Raw genomic sequence first — 27,018 nt, forward strand, 5'->3', positions numbered from 1 at the left:
GGATCACAAGATGAAAAAATATTTTCGTATATCTTTGGTGATCAGAAAAATAAACTGAAAACTGAAACTGAAACTGAAAAGCAGCCATACTACACAGTCTTGAAACTTTTTAACTATCTTCCGATAAGTATCAAAAATGAGAAAAACTTTTTCGTTTTTAAAAAGAAAATCTTTGCATTGATTCTCGATATTGAACCATATACTTTGGAAGAATATTACTCGTCATGTAAGCATTTAAGATAATAGATAATATGTGTGCAGATATTGTATTATGGTATTAATTTTGTTATTAATAGTTGATATTTTTGCTGACTTGTTTTCTATCTTCTCTTACTGTACAGTGGGTGATGAGAAAATAAATAATTATTCTATTCTATTCTATTCTAAACTTATACAGTTCAAGTACAGTTCAAACGTAAGTAGTAATATTGATAGAAGTTACTTGAATAATTGATCGAAAAGTAAAGAGAAAAAGATTTCACAATATTGACTCGTATATTATGTACAGGCTATATCCAATTCGATGCTCACTGGTCTCGAAAATTTGTGATGATTTCAACACTAGTCACTTTAGGTGAGAAACACGAAAATATTCTGAAATTTTAGTACTTTGTTCCGATTTTCCAGGTCGGCTCAGTGAGCAATATAAATCTTATGATCTCAATTACCAACCACGCGAATTTTTTGGTTGTTTATCTCCATTGATATTTATAGAATTAATCATTGGTTGATTATAACCATGAAGATTGTGCAATGCATCTTCTTAATCATTGATCTAACTGCAGACAAAGTTCCTATTAACTTTTCTTCAATCTGCCCATTCGGGAATTTGGCAGAGGCAAATTATAATGTGATGGATTAAAACAGAGTTCAGGAATTATAAAATAGGATTTGGCCAAGGATCCATAATACACAAGGGTTCGTTTTACCACGCAGTGTCTTCTATATTTCGACATCTAAAATCATGTACCTACCTGGCGAAATTTACCTATTCATGACGACTTCAGATACCGGGTATAAAATACTGCGGCTTGAGTATACTTACCATCAATGAAACACAGACTTTCGCATGAAATATTTTCCTTCCGTAATATGTATCTCGAAGTGAAGATTACCATCAACCAAGAGACTCTGGTACAAAATAAAACAATAGTGAAACAGCCATATCAGCCAATCAGCGCATCAGCAGTATCCACAGAATTAATAACAGAAGAAACCGAATTTTTCCTCAATTCCGCGTTGAATTACCCGTAAAATGAGCAGCAACAATTTAGCCTCATGAATAACAAAGGAATATTGCTCCTCATTATTTATTCATACATTCCTGTGCCGCTCTGATTCGAGCGGATTCTTTGATATAACTACGTAGGAGGGGCTAGGAAATGTGTGACGATTCATATCGTACAAATCGAGTGAGGTCGGCTTTTCATCGTTCTTCTTTCGATTATTGGGAAGAATATTTCAATTTCGCAATTGTGAAGCAGAGGAAATATCCTTATTTTCATGAAAATGGTGAAAACCTCCAATGGGCTCTATGTACTTTGATTATGCTATTTTCCTCCTTCTTGATAAAGTCCCCTATGTTTGTTGGGGTCTTTATTTCTTAGGTTTCACCTGCACTGTTGTCTCCAAAATGCATCTTATCCTTCCTTTTTCATCGTTTCAAATGTCTAGGCCAAACCAAGCCAACCATCTCTCTCAAACATAATCGTCTAGCGATTCCACTTCCAATTGCCTTTCCACCTCCCAACTTCTCCTCTGTTCCTTCTCTTTCTCTCTTCCTTGGGTCCCATCAAGAAACTTCTTCCCAATAATTGACCCCTCAATATAAGATTTGTTGACTATGCATCACCTCTATAATCTTTGATCTCATCTATGTTAAAACAGGGCTACCCCTTGCGTGCATTTCTCGTTATTTGTTGCCATACGAAATTCTTACGCAGGACATAGTGTATTCAATGAGCTGGTTTTCTTCGCTCAAATTTCTATCTTTAGCTCACCCTCTTTCGGTTTATTAATTTATATCTGAACGTTTAATTCCAGATGTTCACATTTGCTTGCATTTTCTTCACATATTCTCATAAATACCCTGATATACTTTTTAGATCCAAACATCAAACACTGTTATAATACAGATTGGAAAACCATTGTATTCGTAAAAATCCCAATAACTCATAAACCGTTGAAGTTTTACCTAAGATGTGATTTACTTTTGAAAATACCATCAAATCAGCTATCTAACGATGCGGAGGTATATTGGGGGTGCTTTTTGAAATAAGAAAGTAGTAGGCTGTTTGTAGTAGGTGAATTTGGAGGCAATGTTATTTGGTTGAGAATGATTGAATTTTCTTTCTTCTACGAATGCTCTTACAATTTGTCCTCTTTGTTGAGTAATACCATAAATAACTAATGCCTCATCAAGTAGGTACTACCCTATTCAATAACTGAGTCCTTGAAAGGTGAGCTCCTGTCATTAACAACTCGAGTTTTTCAGAAAATCGCACAGGCAAAGTATTTATTTTTAACTACACAAGGGTTCAGCCTGAACCAAAGAAATAAAGAAACCATTTGATGATAATATCCACATATCTCATGAAGATTTTGAGATACTTCATCACACTCTTGAGAATAAAAAAAAAATTTCCTTTCATATTTTTACCATATTGAAAATACCACAAGAAATACAGAACTCACTTGTCATCGCCTTATCAGTAAATATTTTGATCATTGAGTTAAATAGGTACAACAGAGTGCAATTTGTCACATTTTTATTACAATTTATCACACCATTGATCTGAAATACATTCTATATAGTCCGAATCTCAGTTGCCATTGATAATTAATTATTCAAAAATATTCATATTCATATAAATATTCAAAATAGAATCTACACCAAATAGGAATAAATCGAAATTGGCAAGTGTAATCAAATTCGAAGCTGGGTTCAATATCTGAACGGTGAGAACGCAGAAACTTATCAGTTGATTTCAATAAAACAAACTCTCATATTCTGGCAATAAAATTGAGTACGTATTCGAATTTGAACCTTAACCAGAATACCATTAAACTTACGTTTTTCAAATGAAAAAATACCATGTATCGGCTAGTTTCAAAGGTCACTGAAAATGGAATCCCGACAAAATCTTTGTTTTTTTGTGAATATCAGAAGAAACAGAAGGTTCTTTTTTTTCTATCAACAAACAATCAAGAAAAACAAAGAGCATAGTGGTATTTGACTGACTGGCGTTGCTGTTAAGGGGTTGAAGAAAACTTTCAATTCCATTTCCAGAAAATAAAGGTAATTAAAAATTAATTGATTGGCTTCAGTGTTTAAATTTTGAGTTATTGGATGTAAAAATATTAATTTCATTACAGACTTCTGCCCGACTTTGTAATCTTTGCCTGTAATTTTCCAATATCTGACACTTTTGACTCTGTCTTTTAAGATTTCAAGAAATGGATGTGAAATGTCCAATAAGGAACTCCACGGTTAGTTACTTCAGCAGAGTAACCTCAGCAGGCATCAGTTTCCGAATCTTTTTTGAATATCTCGCATGCATATCTATGCTTCAAATTACTGTTTGATGTCATAAAGTGTTATGCTCTTCATCAAAAGTACATATATATATTATGTCCTCCACAGACGTTTGAGACTGAATTCTCAACCTCCAAGAAGTTTCTTCTTCATGACATCAATACTCCTGACCATTAATTTTCCCAACGGGATTTAAAATCTAAAAACCAATGACGAATTCACAGGACCGAAGAAACCCCAGCATATCCCGTATTCCCAGAGCCTATCCTCATCTACAACAACACATCCGAGTCGTCACTGATCCGACAATAAGTGCAACAACCTAATAACTTTCACATGACGCTTCGCTTTTCACTCGTATGTGTGTAGAGTTATTTTTGTCTCGTCGAAAAGGAGTTATAATTAAATCGTAGAAAAAAAGGATAGAAAAGGACTATCCGCGCGTTTAGCATAAACCGCTAGTGGACAGACCGGATACCTACGATTTTGGTCGGTGGTCTCTGGGCCCGAAGAGTTTCCCCACCTCTCAGATTTCTAAGATTGTTGCTGGCAGCCGTCCATGAACAACCTTGTAAGAAGAAACTAGCCTTTAGTTAGTTTCAAGTCACAGTCCCACTAAAATGGTAACCTAGTTGTTTAGTTCGTACGTTGCGCGTGTTTCTCTCAACTCGATTTGTTGTGCTTTCTTTGTGATATTAGTGATTTTAAGTTTTTGTTCCTTCCATCTTATCGGACTTGGAGACTGGAGGACCCCTTCGTTCATTCGGATACTTTTGGAGTTATGTGTTTTAAGTGAGTTCAACCACGTTCAGGATTTATTAAGTTAGACTTCTTCACATCCGGATACTGCTCATAGAATATTCAACATTTCTAAATCGAACACGGATACAGTAAGGCAATTTATAGTCAAGGGAAATCCGTCAACAGAGGAGCTCAGCTACCTTGTCCACCTAGAATTTTAAGCTTTTCGTGATTTTGTTCGATGAGGAAAGATTTTACGGTGTGAAATATCAGCTTTTTGTGATTGTGTTTGATAAGAAATGATTATTATATGGTGAGAAATGTCATGAAATTTCATCCATGATTCAGAAAAATTACTCAACAAAAAAGATGATCAAATCTTCCCAAACCAAGACTCTTTACTGGAATGCTCCTTCGTAGAAAAAGTATGATGCAACAAAATTTTAGCAGCAGATTCGTTTAATATTCAAATCTTTCACGACTCTTATACCTACCATTGCTTCCCTCGAAAAGAAAATTTCATTATTAGGTATTAGGAAGCATATTTTCCACCCTCATGAGTGGTAGATATAACAGAACTAATCTGACAATTAGCGAACTACTCGGCGAACTAATTCTTGGACAGACTCAAGTTTTTTCAAAGATATGTTAGGAATATCTTCCAAAATTTCCTGAAAACCGAAATTCCTGCTGCGGTCGAGGAGGCAATAGGCTGAACGAATAAATGGTCTGATGAGAACAACGGTCTAGTTTTTCGGGTGCAATGACTCAAGTCATTGTACCTGCTACCGTTGGTTGGCGATGAAGTTGAATAGCCCAACTGAAAACACTTAATTGGGGAACATCCAACTGTTTTGACTCATTTTAATTTAAGAAGTCCTAATTGGTCCGGTATCATCTTAATTGAGCGAATTGCGGATCGATATTTAATCCAGTATATTTTATTTCATACAGCGTATATCACATTTTATTTGGGAAAAAACTCGATCGAGATATGATTCCGTTATTCGGCAATATTGAATTTCTCCTCAAGATATCCGATTATTTATATGCATGTAAGAACTGGATCTTTTAATGAGGTGAAAACAGAAGACTAACACCTATTATACCTACTCAGAGTAAAACTGAAAATTTTCCCCCCAGTGTATTCACGCAAAATAAATCAACATCAGATATATTTTTCTGAATTTATCTTTTCGAATTGCGAATGACATTAAAAAATTCAATGTTCATACCCAAATGGATTTCGTTAACAAAATGAACCGTTCTCGGAGAATAAACCGTCAAAATCGCCTGAATATGTGGAGATTTCAACGATGCGTTAAGCGAGAAATTCGACGATGTACCTACTGGAGGCGCTCGGAAAAATTCCTTCAGTGGTTTCCATCGTCGTTTTTATGTCGCTTGGGTTAACAAAATCTACCTTATGGTTGAATAAATTTTCTACGTCATAAATTTTTCGCTACTTCACCTCGTTAGGGTTTTATGGAATTAATTAATACGATGACAATTATGAACATCATTACCCAGAGTTGAATCAATTATACAACGAAATTCGATTCATTTTGAATATTCGGATATTCGGAAATTTTCGAGGGAATGAGGAATAACGAGTGGACGTTAATAAGAATGTCAACCTTGTTCTGAATTCCTGGTCCGGATATTGGAAATTAATTACCGAAATTAGCGGTTTGCGTTATTTGTTGAACAAAATGAATTTTCAGCTGAAGGTGATAATTTAAAAACTTTCAATATTATTCGGCATGGAAAAAACATATGTACCTAATTTATTTTCCGTATGTATGAAATGTATAAAATAATAACCGTACGGATAAACCGGAAACTTTACCCTTCTCAATTCCCCCAGAAATTATTCCGTAAAACAAAACAAAATTATTATCTCCTCTCTTTAACTCATTGAACTGAAGAAGAACAATAAAATGCTCGTATGTGAACCGATTGGTTCCCTATTGGTATTGATTTGCTATCTACCATGACTAAATTTTTTGAAAATATCGAAAAGTTCAACAACACCCATGAATCATGTTTTTATTAGTGCTCTTCTCAGTTTTGCATCGAACCGCCTCTAATGTTTTCCTGAAGAGTGCTATCAAACTGCTGAGATGATTTCAAGACTGCCAGTATATAATATGTTCAGAAAATTCAAAAGAAACTGACCCTTATTCATTTAAACATAAACAAATAACTCATTACCGTTGAAATTGAGAAAAATGGTTATTTTCTTCAGTTTATGGCAAAACCAATGCTTCAAAACTATATACCTACTATTAGTTTCGCGAATTATTTTTTGAGAATTAATTTAATATATATACATTTGTTTAATCGTTCTTCCATAGCGTTCCTCCAACTAATAAATTAAATTATATATTACACACACTCCACAAAAAACATATCCGTTAGATATTACACATTAATTCAGTTTCGAGATCACTTTTATGTAACAACCACTACCAGATAATCACCTACTTACAAACTAGCTTAACGCAAGTATACCTACTAGTCTGATAATTAAAGAAGAATGAAAATCACTCATATCACAACAATCAAATCGAAATGCTTCACTGAATTTATCACAGATAATTTCTTCAACCAACTAAATATTCGTTTCAGTATAAACAATTCCTCGACAATTCCTGACAATAAAATATTTATTATCTTAGAAATATCTCAAAATTCAATGGAATACAGTTTCTCAGACAATATTACAAATTTTACGCTTTTTTTCATCAGGTCTCAAAAATCATTGAATTTCATTTCGATGCAAAATTTATGTAGATACACAGAAAAATTCATGACAAATTTGTTTTATAGAATATTGCAACTCAAATTTCACTATAAATGATCGATATTTGGATTGAAAACGTAAATGAATATTTTTCTAACCCTCTGTATTGACTTCATTGAATTTCACAAAAATAACTGAATAGGACCTAAAACTGTTAATAGTTAGATTGAATCTCGGATTGAATATAATATAAAACTATTTAATCAATATTCAATTTGAAATTTATATTTTTTTGTTACTAATTCCTTCCCAGTGCTCTGTGTGTCACCAAAATTAATGTTCATTTTTACAATTCTTCATTTATGATATCTTTCATTTCAACTGAAGAATTGTAACTGGAGCCGACAAAATGAAAATAATCCGTATCCTGCATCCACTTCCTAGGGCAGCCTTTGTCCAAGAAAGAAAGAATTACCGTATATTATTCATAATGTTGTGTATCTACATGTGTTATTTCTAACGGAACTTTATAGGAACAGCGATTATATCCCTCCCACCTAATGAGAGGATAATGAAAAATGACAGCCTTGACCAACATTATACGTATATAGTCAAGAATGGATTCCAAAAAAAAAGTTCCATAAAAAATTTGGTTACTTTTCAGTCCAGTTGGAAAATTATTTTTTTTTTAATTATCACTATGTGCAATTAGTATAAGTTTTACTTTATAGGTAATATTATTGAATTAAATCCAATTTGACAGAAAATATTCCAAAATGTGCCTTTTATATAAGTTTCCAGTTTCCACTTATTTCAGAAGATTTATGATAATATTTTCATATCTTTTGCTGAAATAAAGCAATTTAGTGGCGATTTTCAATTGTTGTTGACAATACACACAATGCATATTCAAATCAATATTTTTTATATTACGTTATATTGTTTTCACAATCATTCATCTTCGTATATTTCATAAAAATTTTAATATGTATAACGAAAAAATTCTCAAAATTTATAACAACTTTTAGCCCAAAGTAATTTCTCAATAGAATAGTCTGGAGAATAGGGACTTATTTTAGCGCAATAAACATTTGAACTTGCTGGAAATTATTATAAGAAATTATGAAAACGCAATCAGTGGGTTAGGCAGATTGCATATTCCTGACTAGATACAGCAACATATGATCATAAATTTTTTTTTCATATCAAAATCATCATGTGGATTAACCAATGAAATAAATTTTGTTCAACGAATATTCAGAGAAAAAGGAAATAACCGTCTTTATCTGTGAATCAATCGAAATATTTGGAGATTCCAACAGTGCGTTAAGCGAGTAACTCGAAAGATTTTTAGGAACAGGAAGCGAAGTTGACTTTTTTCACTGCTTTTCCATATTCATTTTGGATAAAAAATGTGACTCACATGGAAAAGGATAAAAATCACCTATACACCATATTGCATTGCAGTTTCTGCAGTTGAACACATTAATAGTTGTTATAGTTGAAATCTTCTGTGATTGGTGTAATTTTGAAATTAAAAATTTTATTAAGACATTTTTGAGGTGGAATTTATGAGATTACAATTTTTCGTTCCATTTTCCATCTTCCCTTACGTCCGCGGATCTAAAATAAACTTCAATGAATTATTAACATTCTAAAAATCAAAGACAGCCTCTTATACTCCAGAATCGTTTTCAGAGTCGATCAGTGTATAACTATAGACTGTCTGGGACTAATGTAGCCGTAATCTCCACACTCGAAATGAAAAAGTTTCTAATCGTAGGACGGATCGTTGAACAAAACGCGGGTGTTTTCATTAAAATTGAAATATAACTGGGTACGAACTTGATTTATCGATAATGTCTTGGAGGTTGGTACGACTACGGGTTTCGATATAAATATTCCCATTATTGGCTCATTACTCTATCCGATCTTCAACTTTGCTCCGATATTGCTTTACGCGCCTGATAGTGATGGAGTTACCCAACCTTATGAGTGGTTATTCGTTGTAGTGAGATTGAAATTTTCGACTTTCGTCATCTAATCAAGCGCATTGTTCGTTTCGTGAAGTTTGTGAATGGATATAGATGGAAATCACGATTAGTATTAACTTGATTCCATTTATTGACCATTGAAGTTCAAGGTTTTCATCGAGATTTTGGTCTCAGGATGCTCTTGTTTATTGATTAGGTATTGTGGCATAGAGTAGCATCTTGAAACTTGTTGATTCGCTGCATAACTTCACTCTTTCATCTGTTGATATTGAAAAATATGCTCATTATAAATTGAAATTCATGTAGATAAATTAAGAAGTACATTATATACTTTGTGAATCGAAAAGGTCGAGCAACATACCTAAGAATAGAAGGAAATCAAAAATAAGTGGCCTTGGTCTAATGAATTCATGTCCAAAATCGCTCAGCAAGGTGGTTACAGCCCTCGAGAAAGGGCCTAAAGTAATCCTACCTCAATTCCGAAGTAGGTACTTGTAGAGTGTTATTTAAGGATACTAAAACACTTTATTTGCTCATGCTCCTTTTTGGTTTTAATAGGGGTAGTTTTCAAGATGCGAGTTATCCTTTTCTAAACCTATTTTTCTTGATGGGACGTATCAAAATAATAAATATTCATTGCAGCTTTTTCTTGGAAAAAGCTTAGTGCGATTTAGAGTTATTCGAGTATGAAGACCATAACCTATCAAGAGGAACCAAAATCTAAATCACTTATAGAGGCTGCTACAACCCTCAGAAAGGTTCTTTTGATAATCAGATTCCAATAAATAACTCGAATACGGTTGATTTATGAATGATGCATAAAGAGAATCTTTTGTCAAAAAATATATAATTCTTCTCACTGAATAAAATGAATCACATGTACCCTAAAGTCATATCATATAAATAATTCAAATTCATTGATTATCCCCTTCAAAAAATATGTGGAAAAAATTTAGTAGCAAGAGACTCTTTCAAAAACTTGTAACACCCTCATTAAATTACTCGACCATCAGTACATTTGACAAACACTACAACAAAATAATTTTTTCAAGAAAAAGCTGCAAAAATACTACCTTTATTCTGATACATATCATATCAAAACATTGGTAACAGAGAAAACGACAACTCGTCCTTATACTACCCTTAGTGAATCCGAAATATCAAAGAAGCATAAGCAAATAATAAATAAGTCTTGGTAGGCATCATCAAATAATACCCAACAGTTGTTATGGAAACCATTTCAGAAGTTATATAAAAAAACGAGGGTTATTATAGCATCCTTAATATGCGCTTATGGACAGAAGTTCATTATATAAAGAGCACCCATCTGTTGGTGTTTAATTGATCCTAGAAATATGGCTCTAAATTTCTGATTCATCTTGTATATGATGGGTTCAAATAGAACGACAAATTTTTCGTGAAAATATTCGTTTCAGTATGTTAAAGAATCTCAGTTCAATAATCATTTGCCAACACTAAATATCAGTGTTTTGAAAGTGTACATGTCTAATATCATTTTCCAATCAAATTTGTACCACACCCAGAAACGTTACCAAATATTTATTGAAGAATACACAATTCATTTCAAAGGATTCTCTTTGTTGTTCCAGTGACATCTTTGTCTCTGTCTCTGCCACAAAAACAAAAAAAAACAAAATATATATATGGGTGCATATATATGAATAAAATTATATTCTTCATTATCTATGGAAAGAGGACATTTATCAAGTTTATTATGTTGTGCGATTCTTCGCTTTTATTTGGTTGTTGTTACCCTGCATTACATTTATCGAAATAAGTAGGTACAGTCAATTTTGTACGCCACATTTGACCAATTTTGATTCTCATGCTTATCTTTTAATGCAGTATGAATTTTTCGGCTAGTTCAACATTTTAACTAAAATTTTTAACTTTTTTTTGGATACCCATCATTTTATCCCATTTGTCACGAAAAATCGATACTATAAGATTTTTACTTCTCCAACCAATTCTTGATGTTCTGTTTGTATTTATATCGCTATTACTCATATAAAAATAAATTGAAAAAATCCTTCATCTTCTTCATATGTGAGAGCAAAGTAGAAATCATTATATAGAGTTGTATAGAAAGATGAATGCATCGATTTCACGTGAAATTTTTTCGAAAATTATATGTTGTAAAATAGTCTGAATATTCACATTATTGAAATCGGCGAAAACTCCTCAAGCTCTAATTAACAGCTAGATGAGTCAACAAACAATGTATTCGCCGACGTCGTCGGTGCATATGCTAATAAAAAACTTAACGGTTTTTAATTGAGGCTAGCCCGGGTCGAACGGCGGAAAATGTAAAAATATAAAAAATTCCGTTCAGCTCTTCAATGAGTTCCGTCTTTTTGTAAAACTGGAATTTAAATCGAATTGCCAGCTGAACTGTATCGAAATAACTGATCCAATTCTCGATATAGCGGATATAGCGAATGTACCTCGCAGGAAATGTGCAAGAACCTCGATGACTAAAGAATACGAGCTGAGAATATATATTCTTCTTCTTGCTTTGCTCCCTGTTGAATTGTTTCTTGTATTCTTCTTTCATTGCACTAATAGACATCTTATGTAGCAATCGGTACTGGAATGATTTGAATAGTTTTGTGTGTTTCGATTCCACTCCATTACCTCATGATGTTTTTAAAAACTCAATTGGATTTTTGAAAACCTGGTACATTTATTTCTAGATTTATTTATCCCACCCTGACAAGATTTGATATCTTGATGAGGAATTTATAGGTACAGGTTTTAAGGAAATCACAATTTTTTCTGGTCCCAAAACTACATCCATATACAGGGTGAGTCTTTGACTTTGTACACACATTTTAACAGTAGATCTATGAGGTCAAAAGAAACACTTTTTCCTTTACCATTTCTTCCGATTCGGACTAGATAAAACGATATAGCCATTTTAAGTATCAATACTGTGCCACCCCTAGAGAAACAAAATTCCCTTAAGAATAACAATCTAAATCTATGACACTACACATCTTTGGATCTTTTAAACAGAGTTGCATTCAGCCAAAGTACCCAATTTTCCGAATATCACAGACATTTTTTATTTTTGAACATCGAATTACTCGAAAATGACGCATTGTACGAGAAAATATAAAAAGTACTTCTTTTACAAATCGCTCAAATATTCATTATATAGCGTCCAACTTAGTTTCAAGAGTGGGGATCTTCGAATTTTTGATATTTTTATGGTACATAATGGTCATAATGGAAAAACTGGAAGGCATGGGTGATATCTTGTTTTCGAAAATGATTCCTCGAATAAATGAATAGATTCCGAAATTCATTTCATTCGATGAAAAAGTAGAAGTAAATTTTTTTTGAGGGTTTTTCAACAGCCTGTATCTTTTAAAACGAGCCGATTCAGAAAAAATGGTAAAAAAAATGGGTTTCGTTTGACCTCAAGAATCTACTGTTGAAATATTTGTACGAGTAACAGACTCACCCTGTATATACCGAATTATATGAGTTCCATAATATTTTGAGGCTTTTCAGCTGAGTAGAAGAGCCTTCAACTACATTGACATCAGGAGTTCATTGGAAATCTCACTGTTATAATAAATTTCAATCAAGTTACATAACATTCGTTCACCAGGAAGTACGCGCTTTCTTCCTGAGCACATCTAGATAGGAGCATATCTCAATAACCTATAAATTATATATTGTCGTCCTACTAGATATGATTAGTAGCCGATGCCTGCCTATAGATCCTCATTGCTCATAAATTCTAACCTATTTTTTCGATGCGTTGAAATTGCTGCCGGTTCACTTTAACAAACAGTAAGATATCTGATAGCCGTTAAAGGCGACTCGGCGCTATAATTGGACAGAAAAAGTTCTTTTCTGAAATGATCTGTCAATTATAGTTGAGACGCGGTAAATCACTGTGGCAGGATTCATTGTTTTCTTCAGATCCGTTGACCAACTATGTCTGCCACGAATTTATGACCAGTCGGGTTCTGTCGTGGTACTGTTATGGAATTATTCAAATTTTACGCATTCGCTGTAGTTGCTGCACTCCAATTCGGTCAAATTAGTTGGAACCGATGTAGAGTTTTTGGGTGGTCCTTAAAACACCAGATAGAAGTGCACGCATGTGAAATCCCCTGAAATATATTAAATTTTTCTTATCTTTCCCTTTATATCTGAATTTTCTTCCCTCTCATATTTGGCTCATAAGAGAGCAAATGGAATTTTCTTGCGAAGAACTCCTGCATTTATATGAATGTCTTCAAACACAAGTATTCTGTAGCACACTCAGAAAACAGTGACACTTATTCTAACGGTTGAATGAAAACCAGAAATATTGTTCTCTATCCTCAAGAACAACACAATTTATTTGCAAAAAAAATGCATATACAGGGTGAGTCTTTGACTCGTAGAAATATTTCAACAGTAGATCAAAAGAAACACCTTTTTCCTGTACCATTTTTGTCGATTTTGCCCTGATAAAAAGATATAGCCATTTTAAGTTTTTATAATGAGCTATGCCATCTAGGGAGAACAAAATTCCCTTCAGAATAACAAGCTAAATCTATGACACTACACATCTCTGTATCTTTCAAACAGATTATCCAATTTTTCGAATATCACAGTATCAAATTACTCGAAAACGGCGCATTATACGAGAAAATTCGGAGAATACTTTTATTTCACAAAACGTTCAAATATTCATTAGATAGCGTCCAACTTGATTTCAAGTGTTGATTCTTTGAATTTTTGGTATTTTTATGGTACGTAATGGTTATAATGAGAAAACTGGAAGACATGAGTGATATTTTGTGTTCGAAAAAGATTCTTCAAATAAATGAAAAACAATATTACGAAAATCATTTCATTCGACAAAACCGTTTGTGAGATAAAACTAAAAATGACTGTTTTTTTTGCGGCATGCAGACAGAAATTGAATTCTGAAAAAGTATAAAAAGTATGCACATGGATCCTCACGTCAGCCCGGGTAGCTCAGTTGGGAGAGTACCTAACCGGTAATCGGGGGGTCGTAGGTTCGAATCCTGCTCTTTGTGGTACTTTTTTCAGAATGCAATTTCTGTCTGCATGGAGCAAAAAAACCTTTATTTCATTATATTTCAGACAATAAAACTATCATCACTAAAACTGACTTTTTTTATGGTTTTTCAACAGCCTTTATCTTCAAAACCGAGCTGATTTAGAAAAAATGGTAAAGAAAAGAAGTGTAAAAGATTCACCCTGTATGTTTATTTTCCAAATTGTTCTCATTTACAATCAATACATTTCTGAATCTGTGGAAATAACAGTTTTATCAATGCAGTTCTAATAGTTAACCATTACTACTCGCGTTACTATAAGTCTATTGAAGATTGAAGCTCAAAAAATTGATATCTGATCGCACTCCAACGCTTAAACCAAAATTAACCAATTTATGCTGTTCCCTTCCTGACAAAAGAGGCTTGACAAACAAATATTTGTCTTTATTTTCCGAATCGAATAGGTATTGATCATTTACGATAAAAAATTAAGGATATTAGATATCACTTTATCATATTTCCGTCATGAAATATGATAAGTTATCATAATTATATAACCATATACAGAACGTCATTTCCTAAATAAATAAATGAATAATGCCCTCTGGGAGAGGTTTATTAGGTACATCATTATCCAAGAACTAACTGTTAATTTCGAATCGCAAGGCAAGCCTACACGCGTTATATGTAAACTAGGCAGTCCTAGCAAATACACGTGCTGGCATAAATTCGCAACGATATATTTTAAACCATCAATATTGGCACTAACTGCCCTTCGAAGCTATTTAATTGATGATCCAATCGCGATAGAGACCATGGAAGAGCAAATGAGTGTTGAACATGGAATTGATTCAGTCTAACAGTATTCGCTATCTTATTCACTACAGTTCCACTTGAAATAAACCCAGTTACGAGGGGATTCCAATAAATTTTCCCTACTCCCTACGCTCCTTAGTGTTTTTTGTACGAAAACTCATGAATATCAATGAAGATACCACGGCCAATTGCTACTACCATTTATGTTTTTAGTCGACTCAATAAAACCTCAATACCCATTAATTCACTCAAATTCGTGAATGATATCGAAAATTTATCTGTTCCTATTTCCTCTGAATCTGAACTGGGAAACTTTCACTCCCAGTATTATAGCGTTCTTATGCATAAGCGGTATTTCTCTGAGAATAATTACCTTTTAATTATATAGCCGTAATTAGTTATAGCGATAATTAAACATTTTCTATTCTCCTATTATGTTGGTCTCCGAACCAGATGATTTTGGGCCATTGTTTGACTTTCCATGCGAAAAAAGTTGAATGGATTTTCTATGTATATCAATCAAGTTTGCGAACAGGAATGATCTAAAATACAGAGAGATAGAGAGATAGCCTGGAAAAAAATTATCACTGGTAGAAAGCAGCTTCATACTTAGAATTTGATAAGCTATGCAATTAAAAATAATGATTTCTGCAATATCTAATAATATGTTCCGGCAGTACAGTGCATCCCATTTTGGGTGAGACAGCCAGGTTTCTCGGTTGTTTTTTAATATAGAGCCTTGCGGTTTTCATGTTCCTACTTTTTTGTGAAACTCAAGTTGCCCTTATCAGATTTTGCATAACTGTTTCCGTTTATGAGATACAGGGTGATTTTGGAAATTGATAATTTTCGGACCCCTCCTTTATCTCCGAAGTTATTAGAAATAATGCCGCGCTAAAATCACTACTGATACAGAATTTTGCGTAGAATCCAGTGGCGTACTCAATTTTTTTTCTCGGGGTATGGTTTTGAAGATACGACACAAACATATATTTTTTTCAATGCAACACCCTGTATTTTATTACTTCGTAGAATTTGTTATTTTTTTCCTTCAAAATGATGTATAATCTATATAGGTAGAATGTTCAGAAATGCTAAAAAACACTAAAACATCACATAATGATGTTTTTTGCCTCTATTCTTCGGGACTGTTGTATCTGAAACACAATAATTCATAGCGATGACAGCTAGATCAGATTTGCTTTTTTCTCTCCAATGCCTACTTGATTAAACAATGCTCCCAAATGCATAGTAGCCATAATGACAACAAGCATGTTTGTATCATCCATGACCTATTACTATTAATAATTAAAAGTAATAATCCTCTTATTGAAACTTGGGAAATTCATGGCCCACATACAAAAAATCATCATTATGTGATGTTTTAGTGTTTTTTAGCATTTCTGAACATCCTACCCATACGTTATCCTACATCATTTTGAAGAAAAAAAATAACGAATTCAACGAAGTAATAAAATACAGGGTGTTCCATTGAAAAAAATATATCTTCAAAACCATACCCCGAGAAGAAAATTGAGTACGCCACTGGATTCTACGCAAAAATCTGTATCGGACGTAGTTTTCAACTCAGTAGTATTTCTAATAATTTCGGAGATAAAGGAGGGGTTCGAAAAGTATTAATTTCCAAAATCGCCCTGTATCTCATAAACGGAAACAGTTATGCAAAATCTGATTATGACAACTTGAGTTTCACAAAAAAGTATGACAGGAACATGAAAACCGCAGGGCTCTATCTTAAAAAACAACCGAGAAACCTGGCTGTCTCACCCAAAATGGGATGCACTGTAAAGTAATTCCGAAAATTATATTCATATTATTGCGTATTCATTGGCAGGGCATTGTCAGTCAAGAAACGTGGGTAAACAAAAGTAATTAGTCGAAGTGACAAAAGCAGAAAAAAAATTGTTTAGCCACGTCTATTGACAAAAATCGTCAGAAGATGTAAGCCATGTTTTGAAGGAAATATGAAACACTGACACAAAGTGCTTGTGTGGATGAGTTATTCAACTTCCACCTCGACTTCCACGCTTTATCCACCTGAAGGTGCAGGCTACTGTGATGGTGAAACAGATGTAGAGGTTAAATTTTAATAACTCATCCTAGTTAAAATCACGTAATTCATTTTCTTCATTTCTTCTTTGAGACTCTCATTGTCAGAATGTGTAAAACTCTACGCTATATTCCAATTGGAAACCACGCATTAACAGCAGATTCCAATGATGACAATTCGATTGGCCCACAACCAACTATTTCAACTCCATTTGCAACACTGAAATTCAATTCTCTGTTAATTTTCCAACTTTCTATATAGATAGATACAAGATATTTTTTCACTTCAAAACTGTTTATTCCTCGCCTTTTATGTATGACAATCCTACAAATCGATACCAAAATGAGAGTGATGATATTCTGCTGAAAAATTTCTGCACATTCCACAAACGATTCAGTATCTGTCAGAAATCCTCAGGTCCGATCAAACTCTTGATCGGCAAAACTCAAAACACCGTGCCCCCAAACGCGAGTATTCTAAGAAGTACATAAAAAAGTCGTGAAAAATACCGTTATCAAGATCAGCATCCTCATCATTCCCGAACCATGGGAAAGTGTATAAAATGTCTGATTGTCCCGAAGAGCGCTCGTAAATGGTAACCTAAACGTGTATTTTTCGACATTAAACGTTCTGAATGTACCTTCAGCATGTCAAGAAAGAAATTCATGTTCTTCGTGATTATGGCATATGAATGTTAATTCAGCTGGGATACCTACACGTCTGGTTCTCCTCTAAGAGCCTGCATTAGTTTTACGTAAATAAATCTCGTTAGAGAGTTCTTGAAAAGAGGGATCTGACCAATTCAATCTGTGTTCCAATCAGGGAGTCCACAGAAACATATTTGTATAAGAGACAGTTGAATCCTTTCGGCTATTGGTACTTGATTCACTATTCGACTTAATGAAGTAAGAGCTTAAAACTCTGTTTCGTCCTCTATTTGAAGCGATTTAAATTATAGAGGGTGAGTCTTTGACTCGTACAAATATTTCAACAGAAGATCCTTGCGAGGTCAGAAAAATACACTTTTTTTTCATACACCATTTTTTCCGATTCGGACCTGATAAAAAGATATAGCCATTTTAAGTTTTCATAATGGGCTCTGTCACCCATTGAAAAACAAAATAATTCGCTAAATCTGTGATACTACACACCTGCGGATCTTTTAAACAGAGTTGTATTCTGCCAAAGTACCCAATTTTTCAAATTTCACAGATACTTTTTTATTTTTGAACATCAAATTACTCGAAAACGGCGCATTATACGAGAAAATATTAGGAATACTTTTATATTACAAAATGTCCAAATATTCATTAGATCAAAAGTTGGGTTCTTTGAATAAATGAAAAACTATATTCCGAAATTCATTTCATTCGATGAAACCGTTAGTGAGATTCAGGAAAAATGATAAGGGAAAAAAGTGTTTCTTTTGACCTCAATAATCTACTTTCAAAATATTTGTCAAAGTCAAAGACTCACCCTGTATAGTAACGAAAACAGGCATATTTTTATCAAACACAAATATTTTTTTGATTAAATAAGATACAATTGTTTGCTTGTACGAATTTCTATGTGGGAAATTCCTCATCTAATCTAGTTTATTGTACGGATTCATGGAATCTATACCGATAAACATGATGTTGAAATATATCAAGTGTTGAAAACACCGCTCCCATTCATGACAACCTCTATATCAGGAAATGGACAAAAAGCGGAACAAGTTCAAAACTTATAATAATCTCAGAAACTTGTATTGATATGTTCACGCTGCTGGAGGAAACCTTGATTGAAACGTATTTTGTAGTTACTCTATATGGGAATTAACATATTTACAAGATTCCTGCATGCTAGTTCGCTACCATAAGATTCAATTCGTTACACTTTGTCAGTAATCATTTTTAATAACACTTAATAAGCTATGCAATTTGCTGAAAGAGTAGTCTGTTATTGAAAGCACTAATGGAATAACTCGATGACTGTAGTTCTCTTTAAAACCACCCCCATTCAAAGAATTTTTATAATACTATACAGGGAGATGGATCTTCGACTCGTACAAATATTTCAGCAGTAGATTCTTGAGATTCTTCTTTGCCATCTTTTCCGAATCAGCTCAATCAATAGAAACGGGCTGTTGAAAAACCATAAAAATTTTTTATTTTAGTTCTATCTCACAAACGGCTTTATCGAATGAAATAAATTTCATAAATAGTTTTCCATTTATTTGATAAATCTTTTTCGAACACTAGATATTACCCACGTCTTCCAGTTTTCTCATTATGACCATTACGTAACATAAAAATACCAAAAATTCAAAGAACCCAACTCTTGAAACCAAGTTGGACGCTATCTAATTAATATTTGAACCTCGATTTGAACGTTTCGTAAAATAAAAGTAAGCTTCATATTTTCTCGTGTAATGAGAAGTTTTTGAGTAAGTTGATGTTCAAATATTAAAGAGTATCTGTGAAAATTGAAAAATTGAGTATTTTGGCTGAATACAACTCTGTTTAAAAAATCCACAGATGTGTAGTGTCACAGATTTAGCTAGTTAGGAAGATTCCCGGTGGGCCGGTCGATTATTGGGCCAGAGGGCTGGTCAGTCGGAACATATTTGACGTCGATATTTTTATTTTTACAATTATTGAAAACCAATTCAAAATGAATGTTGGGAAACTACCAATAAATATATGTTTCAATAAGTTTTGAAAATAATATTGATAAAAATAAATTATTCCTGAACCACTTGCATAAACAGGGTGGCTTGAAATGTAATGAGATACAGAAGTTGCAAAAAACTCTACTCGTGATTGTATGATTATTATGCTGAACTTGCCTTATACGAATGTTTTAAATTGCCAGTCCATGGGACACGGGGTGTGAATGTTAAGTTTAGTTATGTGATATTAAACCTCTGTTTTTAATATCACACTACCAAACTTTATTACTTAATATTATATTATTTAACGGAAGCTTGCTCGCTATAGGAAAAACAAAATCTATGTCGGACAACTTACTATTTGAAGATGCATAGATTGCAATTCAATTATGTAAAACGAAAATCTCCTAAAAAAGGTTAAGGTTATTGAGAAAATATATATTTTCTGACAGGATAGGTCTCTCCTTTGAGTAAAACGAAAATCTCCTAAAAAAAGTTAAGGTTATTGAGAAAATATATATTTTCTGACAGGATAGGTCTTTCCTTTGAGATCTAGCTCCTTATATAATCTACACTGAAACGAGTTATATAAGTATTCTTATTTCTCAACAAAAAACTCCTACAACTCAATTTTCTTGTTTCTACAGTCAAAATTTTCATTATTATAAATTTTTGTGTTTTCCACATCACGAAACTAGCAACATTAGGCGTGTTTAGCTTAGTGGCCATTTAATTAGTTGCAGTGCCAATAGTTTATAGATTTTATTCAAGTTTTGAATAATATGTATGAGTGTTTCTTCAAAATTTATGTAGGTACAGTGGGTATCTTACGTAAGTGGGTCACTGGATTGCACCTTATTCGTTTAGCAAAATCTTGAAGTGAATAATCAATATGATGATGACTGGCTTAGAAATTAATGGTACATAGAGACTATTTATAACCTTTTTTTTCATTTAAGATTCCACCAATTTCATTCAAAATTATCCTTAGGAAATTTGAAATCGAAATTTGGAAACTATGCATCCATGTTGTGTTTGATTCAAAAAATACTTGATGTCAAATGTGAGAAAATTTGAAAATTTTCATTTTTTCAACCACACCTATAGACAACATAGATACATTTTCCGTTGATTCTTTTTACTCAAAGTTGTTTTGAATAAAATGGATTGAAATAAATATAAAACTAACATAATGCAGATTGTAAAGGAGTAGTTAATTTAAGGGTCGATTTATAGTCGAAAAACAGTGGGTCTTTCATATAATTTTTTTTTTTTGAGCAGCCCATGTTTATATACAGCTTCCTGAAGAAAGCCTATGAAAAAAAATGTTAAATTTTTTTTTAGAAACCAGAAAGCGGACAAAAATCAAATTGAGTAGTTGTTCTATATAGGCAATAAAAATTTTTTTGGTGTTTCCCTATAATGTCTGCATGCTATCCGCCAACTAGGTGGAAACTTTCACTTAAACCAGGAAATCAAAAATTAATTTCTCGAAAGTATCATATGAATAAGAAAAAAAAATTCTCGCGAAACGATTTTAGAGGTGTTTTTAATATCCCTTGCAATTATATGGGAACATGGCCCAATTCTTTCATCGCCTTCTCGCACCCACAAAATGTCTGCTCAATTTTTCGACAGTTTTCTGAATTGTAAAAAAACATTTGAAAATTGCTTTCAAGGCGCCATCTTTAGGGGCTGCTCATCAAATTTTTTTTTTCATGGAAACTCATGCTAGCTACTCCACTGAACCCCCACCTTAAAAGTACTTTTTTCGTTCTTGAAGTGGGCCGGTCTGGAAGAAAATTCCCGGGCCGGTTCGAGGTAGCCCATCCGCCTCTGAGGACCGAATCTGAAAAAAATGGTATAGGAAAAAACTCTTTCTTTCGACCTCAGAAATCTGCTGTTAAAATATCTAGGACGTCACATTTTTAAAAGACCCTTTCAACCGTTTCTCATAAAAAAAATTATTTTGAGTAGAGTCAAAAATGAAAAATATGGATGGGTATTTAAAATTTAAAGCGTTTCGTTTCTATTGCACAAGTTGGCAACATCGACTGAAATATGCGTTGATAATAAAGGACAACAAGTACATTATCTTGATGAGATAGACAAAGATGGCTGTCTATGAAGTCTACCACGAACGAGGAAAGTCCAAAAATTTTATGGGATTTTTATGGCCGGTTGCTGTTGACGCTCGCTAGTGAGTACGCGCCTTATGATGGCTCTAAATCAAAAGCTGTTATTTTATAAACAAAACATGGTTTTTTTTATTTTCTAGTAGGCGATGTTGCCAAATCGTAAACTAGAAACGAAGCGATTTAAATTTTAAAACTTCAAATTTCAAGAATAATTTTGAATAGTTTCCGCGGTGCATTTGAAAAATTCATGAATGAAACTCATAATTATTTAGTTTAAATATGTATATGCTGTGTGTGAGGAGAATTCACCATTACAATGATTCTTTGACCAACCAAGTCTCTGAGCTCATGTCAATAGCAAAGATTACAAGTAGCATAATTTCCTAACATTATACATGTTCAATTCTTCCCATTCTCGATTTCTATAGAGTAGGTCTTCGAATGTAGTCCGATATCTATCTTCCCTGCTAATCAGTAGTCGATGGTAGGCATTAACAGGTTCTATTCACAAAGAATCATTCATCAAAATGTGACATAAATAGTACTCGTGCTGGTCATTGCGGATTAACTATATTGTGCGAACATTTCGCTTGACAATTAACTCGCGTATAACGATGTATCGAATGTGGTTTTATGATGTGTATTCCAAGTACTTCCCTACAATTCTATGCCTACGTCAGTTGTTCCGTTACCTATTCCTTAATTGATACACCTTGGAACTCTTAGTAGATGGATGATTTGAGGATTCTATTGTATGTAAAGCATGTAGGCTCAATGGGATGATGTCTTCCTAAAACAACCGCAATTGGCTGACTATATGAGAACTGAAGCCAAAAACAACTGAACTCACTATAGTTCTAAACTTCTGTTTAGATATGGTTACTTTCCGGAAACCATGCACCTAATTGCAGGATTCCAATTTTTACAATTATACTGAGAAGCATAAAGGAAAAACCAATGCGACAAATCCTAAACAGAATAGTGGTACAAGAGGTGTGTCATTTATATTTTTTTCAATTTTCTCATTTCAAGGTCAACATAACGCAAGTTTGAATCCCGAGCTACGTGCGCCTTTTAATGAGAATAAACCTTACGCAATTTCATTTCATTACGCCACCACAAAACGAATTAATACAATAAACATAATTAAAACGATAATTGATCGATTTTTAGTAAGCCTTCTAGACCATAATGAGTATGCGAATGCCCGCGGCTATAACATTTTGAAAGTTCCACTCTTAACCGTGTGAACGCATATTAACTAATGCAAATCGAGAGGATTCGTGTTTGAATACCGAATTTTCGCCTGTCAGGCTTAAGATGAGATTGATAGATTAGACACAGCGTGGACGGTACGATTAGGCTTCAAGTCCGAATATGCAGATCTACCAATATGAAGAGCTGTTGAGAAAAAGTGACATAAATTCTGAGATTCTGGGTCAGGAGGAAGTGGTACTAAAACTCTTCAAAAATACAATTTGAATTCAATATACTATTAGGAGGATATATTGAGAAATTCTTAGCCTACTATAGAACCAAACAAAATTTCAATGTCAAAATATTTTATTACTCAACATATTCTCCTCTTGATTGGATACAATTATTACAGCTAACCTGCAACATTTCTAGACCTTTCAAAAAAAATGTTTCTTCTTGCTCTGCAAACCAGACCTCCACAGCTTTTATGACCTCCTCGTTGGAAGAAAATTTACTACATTTTCAGTTGAGGAAAGAGATGATAGTCGGATGGAGCCAAATCTGGTGAATGAGGGAGGTGTTCTAGTTATTCAAACCCTAAATCACGAATTTTTTGCATGCAACATGAGATTTGTGTGCAGAGGCGTTGTCCTGCAAAAACAAAACGCCTTTGGATAGCTTTCCGCGTTTTTTCTCTTTGATTTTTTCCCGTAGAGTCGTCAGTAATGTCGAATAGTAATCTCCAGTTATTGTTCTACCCTAATCCAAAAAAATCAATTATGATTAATCCATGGCAATCCCAAAAAACTGAAGCAAGAACTTTTACAGCAGATTTTTGGACACGAAATTTCTTAGGTCTTGGAGAACCAGAGTGTCGCCATTCCATCGATTGTTGCTTTGTTTCTGGATCGTAGAAATGTACTCAAGTGTCATCCATAGTAACAATTCGGTTTAAGAAGTCTACATCGTTTTCAAATCGAGCACAGATCGAACGCGATGCCTCTACCCTTGCACTCTTGTGGTCAACATTCGAACATTTGGGGATCCATTTTGCAGCTATTTTTCTCATATCCATTTTAGCCCAATTCGACGGTCTGATAAAATCATGTCATGAACTGCATCGATATTTTCGTGGACTGACACAGAAACTGGCCTTCCCGATCGGTCATCTTCAATGGAAAATTTACCTCTTTTGAGTTTGCAGTCCAATTTTTCATGGTAGTATACTAAGGACATTGATCACCAAGGGTATTAAGCATATCTTCGTAAATCTTCTTATCTCTTAACCCTTTTGTATACAGGTACTTGATGATGGCTCGATACTTCAATTTTTCGATTTTCACAATTTCGATGGACATCATCTTTCTTTTAATTTATTGGGTAACTCTGGTTTACTTTTTTGACCTCAAACTTTATACTGACACTTTTAATGAGTTATTGTTCTCTGCTATGGTAACGCAATATTTTTTTCATGCGTGGAATTGGTCTAGGCTAACTAGATATCAATACATCCTCGTAAGCCTTCTTCTTGGCAATAATCTTGGATGTCCGGTTGAAAATCTGAAACCCAAAACCAATCGCAAGAAAGTGCTCACCGTGTATGAAGTACGAGTTCAAAAAACTTGCTTTCGCTCGGATGTCTAATTCGTGAACGTTAACTTGCTTTAAATGTCCCAAAACACGATTCATACTTGATATAATGAATGTATTAAATTACTCATAACGGCATAAAGGCTTCCTGATGACCAACATCTTGTATACCGGATATTTTCTTTTAACTGCGCAAAATAAGCTTATTGACATACTTCAGGTTCAATGTATTCCCGAAGGAAAGAGCCAATAAGAATCAAATTGAGTGAGTGAGGATTAATGTGTCCTCTACTGGTGGCCGACTGGTGATTGGAAATTTCACGAACTGGTAGGGAGGTATTAGTTGTTTATGTTTAGGTCCCTTTTCGCTGTTCTCTAAAAAGATTCACATAGCACCTAAGTACCTTAGATATAGTATATAACATTACTAGCAAGGTAAGAGGGTAAAACCCGTTACCTTGCGTCTATTGTTTTATATTTTATTTGTTTCTCATTTGTAAAAAGGTTAGATAAATTCCAAAAAAATCTCAATAATTTCTCGCAAATGTCGTAAGCTACGGAAGCGTTGCCATGAACATGTCTGTTTATTTTTCTTTACCTTTGTTTTGGCGAAAGCGAAAATGAATGTACCAAAAGAAATTATTGAGGCAGCCAGCAATGTAGCTTCAAGTTTATTACCTGCAAAATCAACTTCAAGGTACGAGCGAAAATACGACGACTTCAAAAAGTGGCAAAACAAAAATAGTGTGATTGGGGTAACTGAAGATGTTTTGTTGGATTGTTGGTCTACTTGAATCAACTATCAGCTAGATTCAGCCCTGATACTTTATGGGCAAAATGGTCTATGCTGAAAAGCTGCTTGGAAATGAAAGAAAATGCCCCTGTTCGCAGGTTTGTTTTCCTTAAAAAATTTATTGAAAAATATGACGTTTAGTTGTCATTTGCAGATTTCAAAAGGTAATAGCGTTTCTGAAACTAAAAAATGAGCGTTATACGCCAAAAAAGGCCAAGGTATTAAGTAAAGAAGAGGCTGAACAATTTCTTTTACATGCTCCTGATGACCAGTGGTTGCTGGCAAAAATTGTAACAATATTTGGGATTTTTGGATGTTGTAGATGTGACGAAATTCTCTCCTTAAACATGAATTATGTAGAAGATATGGGAAAATACGTTATTGTGACATTGCGGCAAACAAAAAATTTAACAACAAGAAGATTCACCATAACCGATGATGGCTGCAGCTTCAAGCCCTGCATGTTATACAGAAAATATGTAAATCTTCGGCCTCCTGGAACAGAAAGCCTAAGAATTTTTTTGACTTACCGACATGGAAAGTGCATTTCCCTTAATGCTGGCCAGCACACTATTGGTGGTGTCCCGAAGCAAATAGCGAAATATTTAGGTTTAAAAGACCCAGAGTTATACACCGGCCACTCTTTTCGCAGAACTGGAGCCACTATGGTTGCGGATTCGGGTGGAGATATTTTAGCACTAAAGCGTGCAGGAGGGCGGAAGAGCACCGAAATTGCGATGAGTTATGTCGATGATTCGGTCAACAAAAAAATCGAAATGTCTAGCAAATTATTTGGTAGTAAGGAGAGTACATCATCATCAGAATCAACTCTTTCATCATCAAAAATCTGTGTTACTGGAAATAACAATTGTACCATGATTTTCAACATATATGACTATAAAACAAAATTTTTTAATGTAAATAATACTACTAACTTGTAAAAATTTTGCAAGTTAACTATCAGTTTTACAAGTTAGTGGCTTGATAAAATAAACTTTCTTGATTAATATTGTGTTTTTGGAAACTGACGTTTACAAATGAGAAACAAATAAAATTTATATGTATATAGTGTAAATATTTAAATCAATTTCAAATCAAATGAAACTAATATAGTTTCATATTTGGTTCATGCAACATTTCGAACAATTGCTAATTTTATCAAATTAATGGGAGAATTGTTCAAATCAATAGAGAGAACAATGGAACTCCATGGCGTTTTTACTACTTCGGAATCATTCGCATTCCGTCCATCAATACAAATCAGAACAGAGAGTCGAACCGTCGGATTAGCAGTTTCGAAAGACATCACCAAGTAGCGGGAATGTTAGAATAAACCGATTTTACGATCGTTTTATCGTTTGATCGCCTCAGAATTGGCCATATCCAATGCAAAACGCCGAACGATTTTATGGTATATAGAAAATGCGTATACAGTGCCATTTAGCCAGCAGAAACGAGTTGTCTATTTAGCATGAAAACATTCAACGTTATTCAATTGTGGGCTCGATCGTTGCGGCACCTGTGATCCGCATTGTTTTATTCTTTATGGCTAATTCGTGTTCTGAATTTCATTCGGGAGGAAAAACAGAAGCAGAGCGATTATTGTGCAGTGACATAACACCCACAACATGTACCTCGTGTTGACATTTAGAGCCGTTGCAATTTTGCTGCATGACTGCTTGAATTCCTGGAACTG

The 27,018-nt window shown here is 33.8% G+C and overlaps 1 protein-coding gene across 6 annotated transcripts in view; it reads left to right on the forward strand.

Annotated features, from left to right (window-relative positions):
• The window catches only part of LOC123311810 (asparagine-rich zinc finger protein AZF1), a 220,215-nt gene that overhangs the window by 163,827 nt on the left and 29,370 nt on the right, over positions 1 to 27,018 (forward strand). For 2 of the 6 annotated variants that reach the window (XM_044895905.1, XM_044895903.1), the window contains exon 1: positions 4,119 to 4,327. The exons of 3 other annotated variants lie outside the window; for them this stretch is intronic. The gene's annotated coding sequence lies outside the window, so the exon portion shown is untranslated. Of the gene's footprint in view, positions 1 to 4,118; positions 4,328 to 4,406; positions 4,426 to 27,018 lie in introns of those variants that run through there. One more of the 6 variants, XM_044895909.1, reaches the window with a different exon arrangement.

Source organism: Coccinella septempunctata, chromosome 4 (genome assembly GCF_907165205.1).
Source record: "Coccinella septempunctata chromosome 4, icCocSept1.1, whole genome shotgun sequence".
NCBI lineage: Eukaryota > Metazoa > Arthropoda > Insecta > Coleoptera > Coccinellidae > Coccinella > Coccinella septempunctata.